This window comes from Opisthocomus hoazin, chromosome 11 (assembly GCF_030867145.1).
Source record: "Opisthocomus hoazin isolate bOpiHoa1 chromosome 11, bOpiHoa1.hap1, whole genome shotgun sequence".
Taxonomy (NCBI): domain Eukaryota; kingdom Metazoa; phylum Chordata; class Aves; order Opisthocomiformes; family Opisthocomidae; genus Opisthocomus; species Opisthocomus hoazin.
Window position 1 is genome coordinate 24,336,561 of NC_134424.1, and position 19,147 is coordinate 24,355,707.

Consider the following 19,147-nt stretch of genomic DNA (forward strand, 5'->3'; position numbering starts at 1 on the left):
CTTTGCTCAAGCCAAAGCTTAGAGTACTTTTCCTCAGTTTTATTACATGCAAGCAAAAACTTGTTCCATAATCCAAAACCAGAACACCACAGAACATCTGAAGTGTTAAAAAAAACGCAACCTTGTCCATTTTCAACATCTGACATCTCTTATACTAAACTCTATCTACCTCATCAGTGAAAATAATGTATACTGCCTACTAAAACAACTCATCATTGCTTTTGGAAACGCCCTTTTCCACTGAAGTCCAGAAGAGTTTCACCACTGGTTTCAGCAGTGAAAGAACCAAACTTCATAACAACCAACTGAACACACTGCCTTTGGCGACATATTTCTCAAGCATATCTTAGGCATTATGGATAATGAATGCTAGAAAGCAAAGAGAGTGTTTATACTGAAATGGTGTATTAAAATATTGACCAACAATTAACTCTGTATAAATATGCAATTGTTAAGAAGGTATCAGTGAAGAAAGTATTTGCATTGCTGGTTTACACTGTCCTCTCGTGATAAATACGCATGAAATGGACCCTGTGAGACACCCACAAGAGCCAGGCTAGACGGAGGGTATCACGTTCAAAGACAACACTACATCTGCCTCAGGAGAGAACCAACCAGTTTGTAACAACAGACAAATGTCTCTTTGAAAAACTAAGGTTCACCACTTCAAAAAATATTTAAAACTCCAATTCTGATCCCCATGACTTTAACAGTAATGTTACTGCCAAATTTTACTGGGAACAGGATGAGCTCCTAGATCTTATTTCTGATGCAGCAACAGGTGAGGTCAATGCGTTACTCGACATCACACAACACAAATTCAACTGAAACAGAATTGTGTTGGCTACATAACACAATAAATGTTATAGTGAAGCTGCCTCTTGAACACTGAAAATAAAGCTTAGAGTAACACTCAGTTTCTTCAAAGCTGAACGGTAACTTGACCATATACAGAGATAAAACCTCCCACAACACGTACCCTAACAAATACCAGCAACTAATTGCTTCTTTCAAAGAGGGAATGGAACTAGGAAAAGACAGAGAGTCAAAGAGATGCTCTTCTAGTCTTTACTGCTAAGTCCACTGCACATATTGGAATGTGCTCAAAACATTAGTTAATTATGAATTAGTGAGATGCTATTGCTCTAAATTCAGTCTTTCTACTTAAATATCATTTAGATGAGGCAACCTTTAAACAACTAAACTCTGGCATGATTCACATTTCAACAGATGACTTCAGCTTTGAACATAAACAGTAAGTACTAAAGTTAAACAGTCTGGGGCTTGAAAATAAACATGACATTTAATTATTTAAAGAGACTTAATAACAAAGGAGATTTAACCAACAACTTTTATAAAAATGTATAATATTCAAATTATAATATTAATTATTCAAATTATACATAAAAATGTATAATATTCCAAATGCTGAATCACAAACTGCAAGAATTTATCTTGACATCTCTAAAAAACATCTTCTAGAAATAAGTCACGACTCCGTCATTTCAGCACAAACTCTCAGTGTGAGTTTGCTGTGAAACAGAACCCAGTTTTCGTTTTATTTACTGTCCTTAGGAAACACACTCATGCCCTGCTTGAATTACTTCCCATTTGCAATATGAGGAATGTGCAATCCTATCATAAAGACCTATGTTACATGCTTGAATTAATATTTTTTGTTTACTGAGGGGAGACGGGGAGCAAAATTCTTTGGTGTTACTGATTCACAGAATTCCACTGAATTGGAGTTGGAAATTCCTGCGTCGCCTTCCTGCTCTCAGTTCTAAGCAAGGAATCCCTGCACATCAGCTCCCGGAGCCCCTCCGCAGCAAAGAAGCGACGCTGCCAAGGTCAGGGTCTCCAGGCAGGGCATCTGAGAAGAGCGGGCGGTCAGCTGTCAGCACGAGCGGTTAACGAAACAAATACGCCCCAACTCAAGTAACATTTGGCTGCCCACTGTTGATGATTTCTTCCACTGTATGCAGGGAAGGGAAGGAAGAAAGCGGTACCAGGATTCACCTCGAACTCTGTGTAAACAGGTGCTTTCCGAAGCCTACCTGTAGAGAAAACGGACAGCTACTAATGCGAATGCTGCCTACTGGAGTTACTAGTGTGACGTCTTACAGTCAGGCTCTTTCCACAATATGTGAAGTATTTATGCATTTCTTGCTTCACAATTCATTTTCTGGGTAAAAATCTTGCACATTTAAAATTAAACAGAGTGTACAGTTGCCATAGACGCAGCCTAAAAGGAACTCACACTGCTTACTGAACTTTGGCTAGGACGATGAATGAAACAGTAATTACTAAAAGTGTTTCAAATATATAAAAAAGACCTGAAATATTTCCCTCTGAAACTACAAAGCTCGTACATGCATTTCCACAGTGCTCTGAAACCAATGTGGTTTCGTTCCGTACACATGAACAAAGCATTGTAACTGGTGCTACTTCTGACTGGCAGCAAAACCAACAGGAAAATCATTTGCTAACACGCAACACGTTCCCACTGCTTCAGCTGGCGTTCTTTAACACGGCAACGATGAGCTTATCAGCATCAGTCGTTATTCAAAAGCACGCACCCAGCAAAGGTGTGGGGGCCAGCCCTGCCCTGTGTCTGCAGCTCCTGCTCTCACGGCACCGCGCAGCACTTGGACTCCAGTTTCCGTACCAGTAACACCACGTGCACAGGGTTCGGTTCGGCTGAGCACCAACCTCTGGGCATGTCTGAACAGCGAACTGGGAATTGATTACCGATCTTATCAATAAGACTGAATGCTCAAAAATAATTATAGAGCCAGTTTACTACACCAGGGCAACAGTGGGTTGTTCATTTAGAACAGCAGCACCCTCTGGAGCACACACACAGGCTGCCAACACCTACGAACCGCCGGCGTGATCCACTTCAAGCCAGGGAAGGCACATACAGAGAGCAGTCCCAACGACTGGCTCACTGGAATTGCCATCTGCACGTAAAGATCCCGGCAGGCTGCTGCCACAGACCCACTCAGATACCCACCAACTCAGAAAGTGGGGTACACCGGCCCCAGTGACAGAACAGAAAATGGTGATGAGACAGCAAGCCCAGCCTTCAAGTTCAAATCTGGTTAGAAATCACTAATTATTCAATAAAGGAGAGGAAAGGGGAAAGGACAAAAAGGTGAAAGAAAAAGGAAGTAGATTCAATCTCAAAGTTTTTGTACCAGAAAAAACAGGGTTTGTACATGCTGCTCTCATTTCATGCTGAATCAGAAATAGTCACTCTGCCTCCAGCAGTCAGCATTCTCTATTAACTTCATGGAAACATGACTGTGTCCAAGACGTCACCAGCGTTCCATTTGGACTGCTAGGTGATCCAGTAACACAGAGTGCTAAAAAATATGGCACGCTGTCATCATCATAGAATATCTCAAGTTGGAAGGGACCCACGGGGACCATCGAGCCCAAGTCCCTGCTCCTCACAGGACTTCCTAAAACTAAACCACAGGACTAAGAGCATCGTCCAGATGCTCCCTGAACTCTGACAGGCCTGGTGCCGTGACCACTGCCCTGGGGTCCAGAGACCGACCAGTGTCCCGTCGCTGGTCACTGGAGAGAGGAGACCAGCACCTCGCCTCCGTTGCTCCCCTTGAGGAAGGGGTAGATGGAGATGGGGTCACCCCTCAGTCTTCTCTTCTCCAAGCTGAACGAGCCAAGTGACCTCAGCGGCCCCGCCTTAGCCCCGCCCTCGAGGCCTTTCACCACCTTGGTGGCCCTCCCCTGGAAATGCTCTCCTAGTTTGGTGCCCTTTGTGTATTGAGGCACCCAAAGCTGCACCCAGTGCTCGAGGCGGGGCTGCACTGGTACAGTGCAGAGTGGGACAACCTCCTGCCCCAACCAGCTGGTGATGCTGGCCTTGATGCACCCCAGGACACGGCTGGCCCTCTGGCCACTCTGGGGACCCTTGTTTCACTGGCCATCAACCCAACCCCCCAGATCTCTTTCTGTGGGGCTGCTCTGCAGCCTCTCGGCCCCCAGTTTGTACGTCTAACCAGGATTACCCTGTCCCACGTAGAGAATTCGGCAATTGCTCTTGTTAAATTTCATACATAATACATCTGGTAACCTCTGTTGTCCCATGAAAAAGTATTGAACAATCTAATGAAATCATATGTATTAGAATTATCACTTCAGTGATACAATCTAGACATATTCTAAGTACATAGTTTTTAAGACAGCAGTATTCTAAACATATTTGTTTTCAATATGAAATAAAAAGAATCTGCCAAGGAAATAATGGCTTAAAAACATGATTGCGTACATATCGTAAAGCTGCAGTAAAGGATTGTTTAAGGGAGTAAGATTATTACTTCTTCCATATGCTGAAGAGTTCTTAGACTGTTCTGCAGACTCTTGTAAATAGATGAAAACCATAGAAACCGTTATCAAAAGTAAGCATATGATAAGATTTGCACAGTATTTTCATTTTATGTGACCTAATCCACAATCTCCTGAAGCCAGTGGGAATCCCTCTGTCAATGGCAGCGTGCTCTGCAACTGTCTGATAGTATCACTGCTACACTGACTCCCAACCAATCAGCCTAGCTAATAAAACTCATTATTTGGAACTGCTGTGATGATGCTATCATGACTACACAGAAGAAATTATTAAGAATACTGTAAACATGCTGGTTTACAGACTTTCTTTAATTTACTTGTTCCACGTTTCTGCAACAAGAGACTGATAAGAGCCTGCTATAAAAAAAAATGAAATATCCTATGTAAGAACTGATTCTACAGACCTTGATACTCTTCAATGTGTTACTCAGATTCTGCAAGGACCTATTTGGATTTAAAACCTTCTGCACTGTGAAGTTGTACTTTTGGCACTTGACCCAACCACTGTGTCACTCTCACATAAAACAGTTCTGTCTTCTCCAGCCATTACTCCATGCAGAAGTTGTCTCAAAAGAAGCAGACCATCATCACAAAGTAAGTGACACAGCACGTCACCTGCATGACTTCGTTTCAGCAGTGCTCCCTGTTGAGGTGGATTTCATTAGGTTAATGATAATCTCCGTCCCCAGGAGTCTGTAGATCTGAGCAGCAGCACATTTTGCCGGCTCTGAAACAGCACAGTCTATTTTAACAGGCTCCATAGCTCGCATTTGTATCAGGCCAGTTCAGTTTCGCTGCTAATCACTGAGCTTGTCATATTCGATGGAAGCACTGTAACGGCAAGGATGCACGGACTGCTCTTTCCAGTTCTTCACCGTGCGAACTCACAATTCACAGAAACCCTAACTGAAGCTTGGTTCCTTTCATAATAAAGTATTTTCTGCAGTATGACAGGCAGGAGACAACTAATGCAGTTCTTCATTCCAAGTCATAGCCTAGCCTTTTGAAGGGGAAAATATACTGTTCATATGAAAAAATTGTATCTTCTGCCAGTAAGCTAACACACAAACACCTGCATTTTAGCCTACTATTTACTCTATTGAAGCCACAATAGAAATGATGTCTGAACAATTTCTTCTGTGCCCAATGGCACAACATGGCCATTTATTTTTTTATACCACATTGTTTCCACCGGTACAATCTGTCACAGTCTTTACTGTACATCTTTAACTGAAATCACTGTCTTGGCTACTCCTATACCAATCTTGCCAATCATAATACATAGAAAGAGAATTACTAGGAAGAAAAGCAAGCACTGATGGTCCCAGTGTGTATTAGGACACGATGGAGTCAACCCAGATGGCCTAATATTGGAACCTATCACTCAGTTCTATCAGGCTACAGGATTTCTCCCTCGCTGACCTGCCCAGCTTTACTGAGGACCATAAAAGCACAGCTATCCAAGCACTTAAAACTTCACAGGGCAGTCAAAAACGTCTGTAGGGAACACCCCTCCTCTGGTGCAAGGCTTTCCTTCCCTGGCTTCTGTAACTCGGAGCAAAGAATTCCATTAAGTAGATGCTCACAAAACAGAGATTCTGCACGCAGCCTTTCCTCTCCAGAGGCACTGAACCATCGCAGCCTGCCCCATTCCCTTTACTGGTGATGGCTAAACACATGAAAAAGCAGACAGCAAACACTTTTCCGTGGAGGATCTTCCTGCCCAGACAGTAGAGAAGCTGCCCAAAGAGATTCGGCTCTAAAAGCGTATTAAAAAAGAAAGCATAACCAATCTAGAAATGAAGAGTACACGCTTGTTAGGCAGCATTTCCCTTCTATTTCCCTCTCTGTGCTGCATATCCCCTTTGCTAGAGAGGGTTTTTTTCAGAACAGCTTCATATGTGGCACCTTCCAAGGCTTCCACCATCTCTGATTCAATCCCCATTATTTTTCTCCCAATTTATTACTAGCGTTTTCTTTTTGAACAAATTCTCCTATGCCCTTGGCACCTATCAGAACGCTACCTCCTTCACTCAGATTATTTAAACAAAACAGAGCCGTCTTATCACCTCACAGCACAGCTCTTCCAGCCCAAGAATCATCTCTGCTGTTTTAACCTAGAGCCCTCCTATTTATCACTCTGTTCCGTGCCTGAACACAGCGTTTTCACCAGAGATCTAATCAAGAAGAAAGTGCCTCCCACTCTCCAATCTCTCATTTGAGCTTCAATTTTCTGGGTCTTTTGAACAGCACGCTTTAATGCAAATGCCTCATTTTCTGCCCACTCCAGGTGAAACCAGCACTCTTTCACGACCAAACCCCAGTCTGCCTTTCTGGTCACGTCTCCAAATCCCACACCTCTGACTATGTAATATTTACTATTAGCCCATTACTTATGTGCAAGATTTATGGTCACGATGTAATTTCTGTGGGCTTTTTTTGGTAAATTAGATGACAAATGAAAGTATTTTTAAATGTTCGTTCCTTCATCACTAGAAGACCTCATATGTGATGCAACCTATGATAACCTTTTCCAAACCTGTTTGACTCATTAGAGCAACTACGACACTTTCGTGTGGTTAGGTTCACAAAAATATTTTGTACTTCTGAGACGAACAGAAAGTCCCAGCTTTTACACAGGAAAACATCCCAGGTCAAATTACAAAAATATTACTGTTCTAAATACTGATGAAGTTTTTGGTGTTTCTTAGCGCTGTAAGACTTGAACTGCATATTCTGCACCGGTTGCTGTAAGTTCCTTCATCTCATCTACTACAGCGAATGGAATAATACTGCAGGCTAATGCAACAAAGCTAAAATTGTCATTTCCAAGTCTCCCTACCAACTAAGAAGTCCGTTCTTTCCAAATTCCCATTCTGTTGACAACAAAGATGAAGTAGTACAAACTGCTAATGAGTAATTGTACTGTCTGGAAAGTAAGGTGCACTAAATTACCTTGAATAGGTGGCAAAAATGTCACACAAAGCAGACACTGGTGATTAGCTTATGACAGAAAAAAGTAAACCATCTAGAAATAGTATCTAGAGTATTTTAGTTTCTTGTTTTCCCTACTGAGGTAAAGAAAATAAAGTGAGTCTAAAAGACTTCACACTAACAGAAGGCAGTTTCTGACAACATCAGAAACACCATAAACAGCACGGAGTGAAAGAATCTTTTGAGACTGAATCCACGTTGTCAACAAACTCTTTTGCAGAAATTTATCTGTCTTTTAATTTTCCTATATATACTGAATCATCTAAGGCATTTTAAATGTCTCTAAGGCAGATGTGTGACTCTGTGAGGTGAGAAAATTTTAATAACTTACGTCTGGAGACGTTACAAGGTGATACTTCATACATAACGTGTGGGGCTATCAAGTTGTTTGAATTTTCACCTTTGAAGATCCTGCACTTAAAACAGTAACTGGATCTTAAAACCACCTCCAGCTGGTTCCCCTCTGCGCTTGTCCTGTGGACGAGACTCTGAACAAACCAGTCAACGTGAGGTAAGAAGCGGGGGAAGCACGCAAGTCACGCTCGCCTGGAGAGGTAGGAGAGACGGCGCACACCTCTCAGCCATGGCTTGTAGCCGAGCCAGAGCAAGTACAACACCAAACCTTCAGTCTTCATGACAGAACTTAGATCTTCAGTCCCCCACAGGGACAAGAGCCAGTGGAACCGTGGGGTAATGGGATGAGAAAGGACTGCCACAAGCGCCAGAGCACCCTGTCAGACATACACACATCTGTACGCGCACACCCAAACCCACACTCCATCAGGAGAGTGGCCTCTGCAGAGAACGGCAGGGACGCTACAGGCAAGTCTGAGTGTTCTTCTTCCCAAACGGAGCCCCACCAGCATTTCACACCCTCGCAGCAATACGTCTGTGGCCCTGCGAACACTGAACTAGATTTAAATGAGTGAAGGATAAAGAGACTTCTCACTGATCAGCAACTGCTTTGATCTTTGGTTCAGAGATCCTTTCACCTCCACCACACAGAGCCAGAGCCTCTTCCAATTCTACAACCAGCTTCATGGTGCAGGAATACCAGTGGCCCCATCTGAATCAAGATTCCAAATAATCAGTGTAAAATAGTCTTTGATGTTTCCATACTTTTTCATGCAGCTGAAACTTACGCTTTTATGGTCATACTGAAGACAGCCATGTGCTGCCCTGTTTCTCCGAGGAGATCAATTAGAAAACCTTCATAACTCTACTTAAGTAACCTGGTTTAGCTTCTTCATAAGATGCAGCATAGAAAGAGCATATGGCTTCTGCTGCCCTCTCCTGCAGAAAGAAATGTATATCAGATTGGCTAAAAAACTGTTTCAAATCACAGATAAATATAGATCCATGGTCATCTTTCTTGGCTTTACTGGCTTTCAGGTAGCTGCACTGGTATTAACCCCTCTTTGAAAGAAGAGCAGGGGCCAGGCAGCAGCCTCACGCAGAAGCTGGTTAGAAACAGGGGAAATACTTAATTATCATAAAACATGAATCTAACTTGTAAATAGTTTAAGATCTACTAGAAAAAAGCTTATTAATAGCAATGGTACAGTCAATCTGAACACATTTAACACAGTGCTAGCAAAAACCCACACAGAAATTAATCACCGACATCAACATGGATTAAATGAATAGCAATTGCTAATGTTTTCTATACTCCTTTCCTATTTGAAGTTGAATTAATCAATATTATTAAGGTTCCCCACACATGCATGCACATTTACACCCTCAGCTTCCATTGATTTCCTGACGGTCTCCTGACTCTAAGTAAGATTCCCCGTCTATCAGAAAGCTGGGTGGTTCCTCCAACGCAACTCCCCCCGAAGGCAAGAAGGATTTCATGCACTGTGCTCAGCAGAACAAAAATTTGAATTTATCAGGTATTATGGAAGAATTAGCTTCACAAACACTCATTTTATCTACCCACTGGCCTTGGGGGAAGGTCCAGAATTGCTTCAAGATACTGAAGTTACAACAGCCATCAGAAAGCATCATACTGGTAGTTCTCAGTACAAACGGATACCAATAAAATAGAAGAATATTTTTGCCAGTATCACTTTTTCACTTTTAAAAATGTTTTTAAACCGCATTTTATGCCATGTTCTGCAGGAAAACACATGGAATGGTGTAGTAGGCTACGATTTTGCCACTTCCAGGGTACCTCCATGTATTACTGCTCTGGTCATACTTTCAGACATACTGGCACTTTTTATCCTAACAAATGGCCACTAGAAATTTTTTCAAACAGAACACTACATTAGCGAGGACCTGAAAATGTAGTACTTGCTTATTAACTCCTGCAAAACCTGCACAAATGAGTTCTTCTGAAAATACGCTGAGGAATGTATTTTAGCAATACTCTAACTGCTTCACTAAAAGGAACAGTCTCTTCTGCGCAGAATGAAGCTTCCCAAGTACATTATGAAACTAAAGTAACCATCCTGTATTTTAACATTATACTTAAAAGTATAATCACATATAATTTAGTCTGTACTGAAAATATCCATGTTTGGTTTATTGATTTTAATATTCTCTAAAAAGCCAAATAACGAAGAGCCTGCGTTCCTAAGGTTTTACAGCTCCCCACAATGGATTAGAGCGTAACAGAATTTTCCATTACTTCTGAAGTTAGTGAACTGTATTTTTCCCTGCAGTAAACTGGCTCCACAACTGATGTACTAGCATTACAGAATCACAGAATCACAGAATAGTAGGGGTTGGAAGGGACCTCTGTGGGTCACCCAGTCCAACCCTCCTGCCGAAGCAGGGTCACCTACAGCAGGCTGCACAGGACCTTGTCCAGGCGGGGCTGGAATATCTCCAGAGAAGGAGACTCCACAACCTCCCTGGGCAGCCTGGGCCAGGGCTCCGTCACCCTCAGAGGGAAGAAGTTCTTCCTCCTGTTCAGCTGGAGCTTCCTCTGCTTCAGTTTGTGCCCGTTGCCCCTTGTCCTGTCACTAGGCACCACTGAAAAGAGCTTGGCCCCGTCCTCCTGACACCCACCCTTCAGATATTTGTAAGCATTTATAAGGTCCCCTCGCAGCCTTCTCTTCTTCAGGCTGAACAAGCCCAGTTCCCTCAACCTCTCCTCGTAGGGGAGATGTTCCAGTCCCCTCATCATCCTCATAGCCCTCCGCTGGAATCTCTCCAGTAGCTCTTCATCTTTCTTGAACTGGGGAGCCCAGAACTGGACACAGCACTCCAGATGAGGCCTCACTAGGGCAGAGTAGAGGGGAAGGAGAACCTCCCTCGTCCTGCTGGCCACACTCCTCTTGATGCACCCCAGGATCCCATTGGCTTTCTTGGCAGCCAGGGCACACTGCTGGCTCATGGTTAACCTGTCGTCCACCAGGACACCCAGGTCCCTCTCCGCAAAGCTGCTCTCCAGCAGGTCCACCCCAAGCCTGTACTGGTGCATGAGGTTGTTCCTCCCCAGGCGCAGGACCCTGCATTTGGCTTTGTTGAACCTCATCAGGTTCCTCTCTGCCCAACTTTCCAGCCTGTCCAGGTCACGCTGAATGGCAGCACAGCCTTCCGGTGTATCTACCACTACCCACCTCTTCCCCAGGTGAGGCTGGCCTTGGGAATCTGGCTGTAAAAACTCTCAAACAGCAACAGTCCAGAAAACCAGCAGTCAGGTAAAGCCTCCTGGGATCTGTAACAACGCACACCCCAGGTCTCCAGGATGCTGTGACAAAGGGGAAGCCGTCGAAGATTAGAAACATGACCAGGATACCTGACAGTAACTTTCAGGAAAGTAGTGTCTGACAGGTTTGCAGTTTTGTAGGCCGCTGTGCCAACACTTTATTTGCTCATAGTGCATCTAATTAGAAGCTGAAATGGAAAAAACTCCACACAACTCGGTGAGCGTTACATTCGTTTTGGTTGAACTATGGATTACAATAATACAAAATCCCACAATTGCTCACACCCTCCTCATCATTTGTAAAACAAAAGCCATCTGAGTTTTTAGTGCTTAACACACCCTGGAATCCAGCAAGTCCCACACTGTTACAGCTGTTTGCTGTACAGCCGCACGGGCTACTCCACGCAAGGTCCCCATCACGCTCCGGTCCCATTCAGTGCTGGAAGTGGAGCAACACGCAGCAGTATGCTGTACCCCACATGTGGGACGGTGAAATGCAGCAGCACGCCAAGCTTTGGAGTGGAAACCTCCTGACGAGGCTGTGCTGCAAGCCCCCCCTTCCCACAGCTGCGAGCAGCAGAGGCAGCTGAGCACTTTGTCTTAAGGCTGTCAGTTACTGTGAGATTCCTGGCCACAAATGGCAGCTTAACAGACATGAAACAACCGAAGCGCAAACATTCTCTTTTGACAGATATTAAAGCATAGTAATAGTTGCATAATTTCATAACTGAACGATTCACATCCATGGGGTTACTTCCCCCAGTGCCTACAGGGGTGAGAACAGGACCTGTTCCTTTCGCACACAATAGCGAAATTGTTCCAAAATCTCCAAGATTCGTGCAGATCTCCTGTCTAGGAGCTTTACCGTGGAAAGACTGCTTTATATCCAGCTGGCGACATACAGGACGCCCCAGAGACGAACTGAGCCCAGCCCTACGTCCCCTTCGGTCCCCAGTGGGAAGCGGCTAGCTCATGCTACCAGTCACCTCTCCACTAACGGTCCCTGGGCAGCCACAAGGCTGCAGCCCATGGCACCGATCCATTTGGATGGGACGGGAGCACTTTTCCCATGCAGACACTGCCATTTGGCAGAGACTGCCACAGCAGGCGTGTGCAAGCCCCGCTTACGTCAGATCCAAAATCTGCAGCTAGTTACTGGTAAATATTTTTGTTAGTGAATTTATGACTCTGGGCGAGGATGATCATCCTGGTGAGTAAACAAAACATGAACAAGTAACAGTATTCAGAGTAAGAATCTTTTCTTGATGATTCCACAGTGAGGCCTGTTGGGACAAACCTTCAGGATGCGCTGAAAACCTTTCAGAGCCAGGATATCCACACTGCGGGTTCCGTCTGCTGAAGAAAGGAAGGCTGCTACATGTGTTCTAGTCTGCTACTGCATCAGCACAGACAGGTCTGCAGTTATATCAGTGACTGCTCTGGGACAACTCTCGTATCAAACTCCCACACAGTGGCAGACTGCCAGTTTTTTCCAAAATCCTTCTTTTTTTCAGTTATGAACTAGGAAAAAAAAACCCCACCACAAAACAAAGTGAGCAAGTAATGCTAAACTCCTAACAGCACAACGAAAAGAAAATTCACCAGGGTTTGCAGACATGGCTATTACTTTTCTAAAGCAAATCAGCAAAATATTTCTGACTGCTTTTTGAAGTCAGTATCACATCTTTAACTCTGTGTATGCCACTTCAGAGGTGCGCTCTTCTCTCTGGTAGTTTCTATAACTTCAATTTTCTGTAACAACATCTATTTTCTACAGCAGTCAGCAACAAACCAGATGAGCATTATGTTCAAGAACTTCATTTTAAGCTCCCGTAGTCCGAGTTTCTCCACTCTCATGAACTGCCTGCCGCATTCCACTGCCCAGCAGGTAATTCCAAAGAAATCCACGCTGTTGAGTTACAGATAGAATCTTACTATATTACTACTATACTATTTTTTACAAAAGATTTATTAGTTGATCTCATTTTTTGATAATGTATTGCCATCACATGCACTAACAGTACCTAGTAAACCAGGACAGATGCCTTCATCAAGATTTAAGGACAACCAAAGCCAATCTTAAAGAGATTTTCAGTAACAACTGTCATGATTACGGGTATTTCTTCTAAACGCACTTCAGATTCTGTCCACTCAATCAGCACGACTTATGACAAAACCCAAGACTAATCTCTACAGTGTCTGTGTTTCTGTAATAATGAACCTCTGCATGCGAATGGGAGCTTCTGCAGAAAGTGCCATCTACCGAGAGCAAAACCCGAGCAGGCTCCGGCGCATGCTTCGGTCAAGCCCTGCCATCTGCTGGGAAGGCTTCGCTGCGAGCTGAGGCGCAGGAAAATCAAAACTTCACGGGGGGAAAAAAGGGAGTATTTTTAGCTTGGAGTACTTAACAATTTGTCCATCAACAAGTACTAACTAAAAAGTAATGGTGTTTTGTTTTTAAGCTGAAATATTAATCACTGGAAATAAAATTGGAGTAACAGAAAGTAATTTGAATTTAAAACGGGCATTTCCATCTATTTACTGTTGCTACCTGTTGTGCACTATAACTCTGCTTCTACAAAATTTCTGAGGGAAGACAGCTGAAGCATGTTCTCAGCTGTATCTTAGATCAAAATAAAACAAATGAATTTATCACAACCCAAGCTATACTGTAGCTTTCCACAAATTAAAAAGATCCATGCTTACAGTGCTAGCAATGGCCAAAAGCCCCCCCCCGACTTTCGCTTTTACATCGTGTCTCGGTTTCAGAAAAATTTAAAACTTAAAAAAAAATATATATTAAGGCATAATTAGTCACTAAAAAGAATAACAGCTGGATTAGATTCCCTCAAGTTTTCTTCCTCCTGCACCGAGCTGTGTCGCGTGCGGAAGGAGGGAAAGCGGCAGGGTACCCCTGCAGCGTCGGCGCTCACGGGCGCGTGGTGGCCCGTTCTGCAGCGGAACAGCTGACAGGCAGGGTTACGGAGACAGAAAAGCTGCAAGCTCGTGCTCATAAATGGTATGACAGGCCTAGATGTTGAAAACTGTGAGAGAAAGAAAACCGGGAAGTTCTCAGTACCAGTTTCTGACTTCATTTTCTTGCATCATTCAGCCGGAAAAATGAACAGGACACCTGGCTACTTTTAGTCCTGTTTCTCTTTATATATCTATATAAAGAACTCAGCAAAACTACCTAATTTTCATAGCTTGCAAGACACTGAGCCCTTCTTTCCACCACGGGTCAAATGGAGCGAGGACTGCCTTTCTTGACCGGGCGCCCGCATCTCGACGACCGCCCTCGGCGACAACAAGGGCTGGCAGAGCAAACCGACGCCGCTGACGGCTGAGCCCTCATTCCTCTCCATCCGCCCTTACCAACTCCTTCTTGCGGGACAGCGAGTCTAAAAGCAGTTCAGAACACCCTATTTTCAATATATGTGCTCAGAAAGGCACAAACTGAGGTCAGCAGCTCTTTCCAATGCAGTCTTATTTCCTCGGCAAGCCCAAGAGAAAACACAAGATCATTATTATACATTCAAACATACACAATTCCCAGCTAGAAAAATACCTTGAATACCATTCCACAGTCCCATCACAAGTTGGACTGCATTTTGCACTTTGCTGCTGAGGCAGTAACTAATTGGTAGGGTCTAATATTGACCTTTCTCTCAGTCTTTAATGACAACTGCAATGTGCTCCAGCACATCTGGAAGTACAGAGCCTACTGCTACGGAACGAATACCTCCGGCTGGGCTACAGCGTGCTCACCCCCTCCTCTCTCACAGAACACACTTCACATGCCTCCTCGCTAATAAACACAACCTCTGCTTACTAAAACACAAGCCAAAGAGCCCCTATTTCAACAACCGAAGTCGGAAAAAGAACAGGAATAGGGAACAGCAGAGCCTTGCGATGCGTCTGTTCCAGGGGGAGCACAAATGACGGCATCGCTCCCATCAGCACAAACGAGCAACCGACCACCGCCGCTCAGGACAGCCCAGCGGGACCGAGACGACCGCCTCGGGACCTCTGCACCGTAACTTCCGCAGCGAAGGTGAAAACCCAGCTCAGAGCGCTTCGCAGCGAACGGAGAGCAGGATTGCTGAAGCAACAGAAACAGCAGATATGAGTATTTCTAAATCACCACGCTTTTAAAACACCGTCTTCCAAGCTAGTGGCCAAGTCTGAAAACACTTCATCCTTTCGGTACTTGTGCGAATCACCATATTTTGAGCATTGATAGAGAGGATTGTAAAAAACATGAAACTATTAACAAAAAAGCCTTAATATTTCCTAGTTTTTAGTAGTCTTTAGTACTGTAACTTGTATTTCTGCATGCATAGTGATCTAACGATGTAACTGTTACACTAATCCCTGTTCTCTCATTAAGGAATGTAGTGGAAGGACACTGGCACAAGCTATCACTTCGTCATTAGACAGAATAATTCAGTGAAACAAAAGTGGTCTTGGTTCTCAGCAAACAATTGGGATAATTGTGGGATAAAAGAGACTCCTAAATAACTCTACTCCAGACAGCTCGGCCTTGGGAGGGCAAATGCGCCAAGCTACAGAGATCAGGAGGCACCCAGAGAGCAGCAAGACCAGAGCCAAACACCCTGAAGGACACGATCCACGTGATCCTAGAACTGAGTCTGTGCAGAAACAAATGTCAATCAGTGAACAGCGTGATGAAGAGGATGGGCCTTCATCTTGGGATCCCCGAAGACCACCCAAAGATGCTAACAGACATGCATGAAAGATACTTACATATGCTAATTAGTTCTTAGAAATATGAATATTTACCTGTGTGATTGTATTTAACCTGAAGCAACAGGGTGTCTGGTGTGCATGTTTGGAGGAGAAATCCCCCGTGTGCCCAGCGCCGCAATAAAGAATCCCTGCTGAGCAGTGTGCGTTGTGCTGTGAGGTTTTTCCTACCGTATCTTCGAATCAGCATCTTTTCTGGATTTGACAGCTTGAAGAAAGCAGTTCTTTTAATGGCTTAATTCAAAACAACAGTATTGTGATACTTTCATTAATTCTCTGTTCTAATATGAGGCAACATCAAGTGCATCACTTGATTTAGATTTTACTGAGTCTTTTTTTTTTGTACTACCCCCTATAAAACCAATTACTTCTTGTCTCGTCCTCGGATTCACACTTTCGTACTTCTTTTCCCTTCTTCCCACCCACCCACCTACAGATATTTAAGACTTCAGAGCTTGAACACTTCTCAATCACAATGTTTATGCAAAGTTTATATTTCATTATCACACATATCTTTTTTCTCTTTCTGTAGGCAGGCTACAGCTCTCAATTTTCTGCAGGAGGATCTCAAATTTTTTATGCTGTTTGCCTAAGATGGAGTAGTCCTGGCAACCAAGTTTAAGTAGACTCCAAGGACTAGCGGTTTCCTGAGGTAAAATTTCTCACCCAAACCCCACAATATGCTCCTCTCTGAGTGCAGGCAGAAAACCCATTACCCTGAGCAGATGGGAGGTAGTCTGTGGGAAGACAAAATCTGTTAGAGCACAAACTCAGAATAAAATAAATAATTTAAAAGATCTGAGTCACAGGCCTGATAAAAATCACAAGATTGGTTTAAGAGAGAAACGTACATTTTAAGAAAAACAGTCCACATTATTCTTTTTATTTGCTGCATGCTTTTGATTCCCTTCAGAGAAAGTGTAAGCTTATTTATTTGAAAGGATGGCTGAGATGCTTACTTGATTCCAAAAGCTGCGGCCTTAATTAAGAAACAAGACGCTCATAAGAGAAATCTGAGTGCTCACAATATTGGGACAGTTAGCAAACTGTGTCGGTTCCTCTGAAGGTGTGGAAAAGCAATTGTCAGACGAGTGTGGCTGTGACTTGAACAGCTGCTATGCCATGACCACTGCTCAGCTCTAATTAAATCTCAGCGCGATCTCATTTGAAAACAGTAAGGACACAAAACAGGCCCAAAGAATATTGTTGTACTGTTCATCAACTGTTAAGCTTCCTCTGCAATACAGGAATGTTTGTTTTAATCTTCAAGCTTGCTGAGTCATACAGTTTTGATCAAGAAAATCTTACCTGATGAATTTGAAATTCATAGTCACAGCTTAAAAAAGACACAAAATTCCCCAAACCAGCAAAAAAATCAAAAAAATCTATCCCTATTCTTCTTTTAAGTGATATCTCCTTTCTCCCAGGGCAGTGCTGTAGGATCTCACTCCAAGAAGGACATTGAGGTGCTGGAGCGTGTCCAGAGAAGGGCAACGGGGCTGGTGAGGGGTCTGGAGAACAAGTCTGATGAGGAGCGGCTGAGGGAGCTGGGGCTGCTCAGTCTGGAGGAGGCTGACAGGAGACCTCATCGCTCTCTACAGCCACCTGACAGGAGAGTGTAGTGAGGGGGGGGGTTGGTCTCTGCTCCCAAGTAACCAGCAACGGGACGAGAGGCAATGGCCTCAGGTTGCGTCACGAGAGGTTGAGATTGGATATTAGGAAAAAATTTCTTTACTGAGAGTGGTCAGGCATTGGCACAGGCTGCCCAGGGAGGTGGTGGAGTCCCCATCCCTGGAGGGGTTCAAAAAATGTGTACGTGTGGTACTTTGGGATATGGTTTAGCAGGCATGGGGGGGTTGGGTGGATGGTTGGACTTGATGATCTTAGAGGTCTTTTCTAGCCTAACCTATGATATTTTAGCATGATTTGCCGGCACTGGTACAGAAGAGTTGAGTCTCCTAACGACAAAATCAGCTACTTTATATAGCTATACCCTTCTTCTTGCCCTTTCCCCCCCTCGCTAGGTAGCGAAGCATTTCTTATGAAGTGAAATACTGAATAAACCAGCATTTCATATATTCTTTCTGCTGTCTCCCTAGTCAAAACAACGCTCCCCCCTTTTCCACGGCCCACCTTTGAACAGTATGTCAGTACAGTCACTACCAGCTGCTTCTCCAGTTTTCTTTCTCCCCTCAGGTTCTATTTCCTTTCTGCTGCTTTAGATTTTTTTTCCAAGGTGTTTCAGGGCTTTATTGCTTTCATTCTCCTTGTATGGTCAAAGTACTTTATATCAAATAAAAAATTGTGCTAGTAATTTTGTAATAGTTTTGTGCAGTTTCAACTTTACTTGCAGGACTTCTGTTCATGTTAAATTCGCTATTTTGCCAACAGATGTCTAACCTCAAATTGAAGTGGTGGGTGTATGTCTGTATATGCCATATGTATTATATACATATGTATAGGTATACATATACATACATACATGTGTTGAGGCCTGCATAAAGACAGCATGTCGCATTTCCTTTACTGACTCTATAAAACCGCAGCTTTCTTTTAAAGAGTGTGAGTTGTACCAGAGTCAAGAATCGCTAATTATGTGATATTGTGCAAACCATCCCCAAGATGACAGAAAGTGAATTAACACACTGAAACCTCCGTTAAGAACCACTCCATCATCTGTTGCTTAACCTCCTAATAAAGGCAAAGCAAAAACACGCTCAGTAACTCGGCTTTTTTTTCTTTAAACCCACTATGCCAACGATTTCTAGCTTTCTGCACAAAGCTTAATTGTATTTTTCCTGCGTTTCACATTTATAATCAAATTCATGCCAGAACGCACGGGCACATGCTACCACGCAGTCAGTGAAAATCCATTGCACCATCCATACAAACACGGCATGGAAGCCCACCACGTTGGCAGTGACAGGCATGAAGAAAAGGATGCAGGAGAAGGTAATCTACAGCAAACTGAGATGGGACTGTTCCTCAGATCAGCCCACCCATGACTTTATATCAGCCCTTCCTCAAAGAAAGGCGATGAAGCAGGGAGACAGTGCTGGGAGAGTGGACTTGGAAGAGGAGGAACAAGAAGCCACAGAGGACCAGTCCAGAGAGACAGAATAGTTGCACAGTCACTTCAAGCACCCAGTGCTGCCCAAATCAAGCCTACTCCTTGATATTCCTCCCTGTGGCCACAGCTGCCCTTCGCCACCCGACCCAGCATTCACGGAGCTGCACGGTAAACCGGACGAGAAGAATGACTGCACTGAACGGCAGTGATTTTTCTGGCTGTCCCAAGAACATCTGTGCTGCAAGTGACACAGCAGGAAGGCAGAGACAAGGGAGAACGGCCTC

The 19,147-nt window shown here is 43.9% G+C and overlaps 1 protein-coding gene across 1 annotated transcript in view; it reads right to left on the reverse strand.

Annotated features, from left to right (window-relative positions):
• SYN2 (synapsin II) overlaps nt 1–19,147 on the reverse strand; it is a 206,353-nt gene that overhangs the window by 123,915 nt on the left and 63,291 nt on the right. The window lies entirely within an intron of this gene.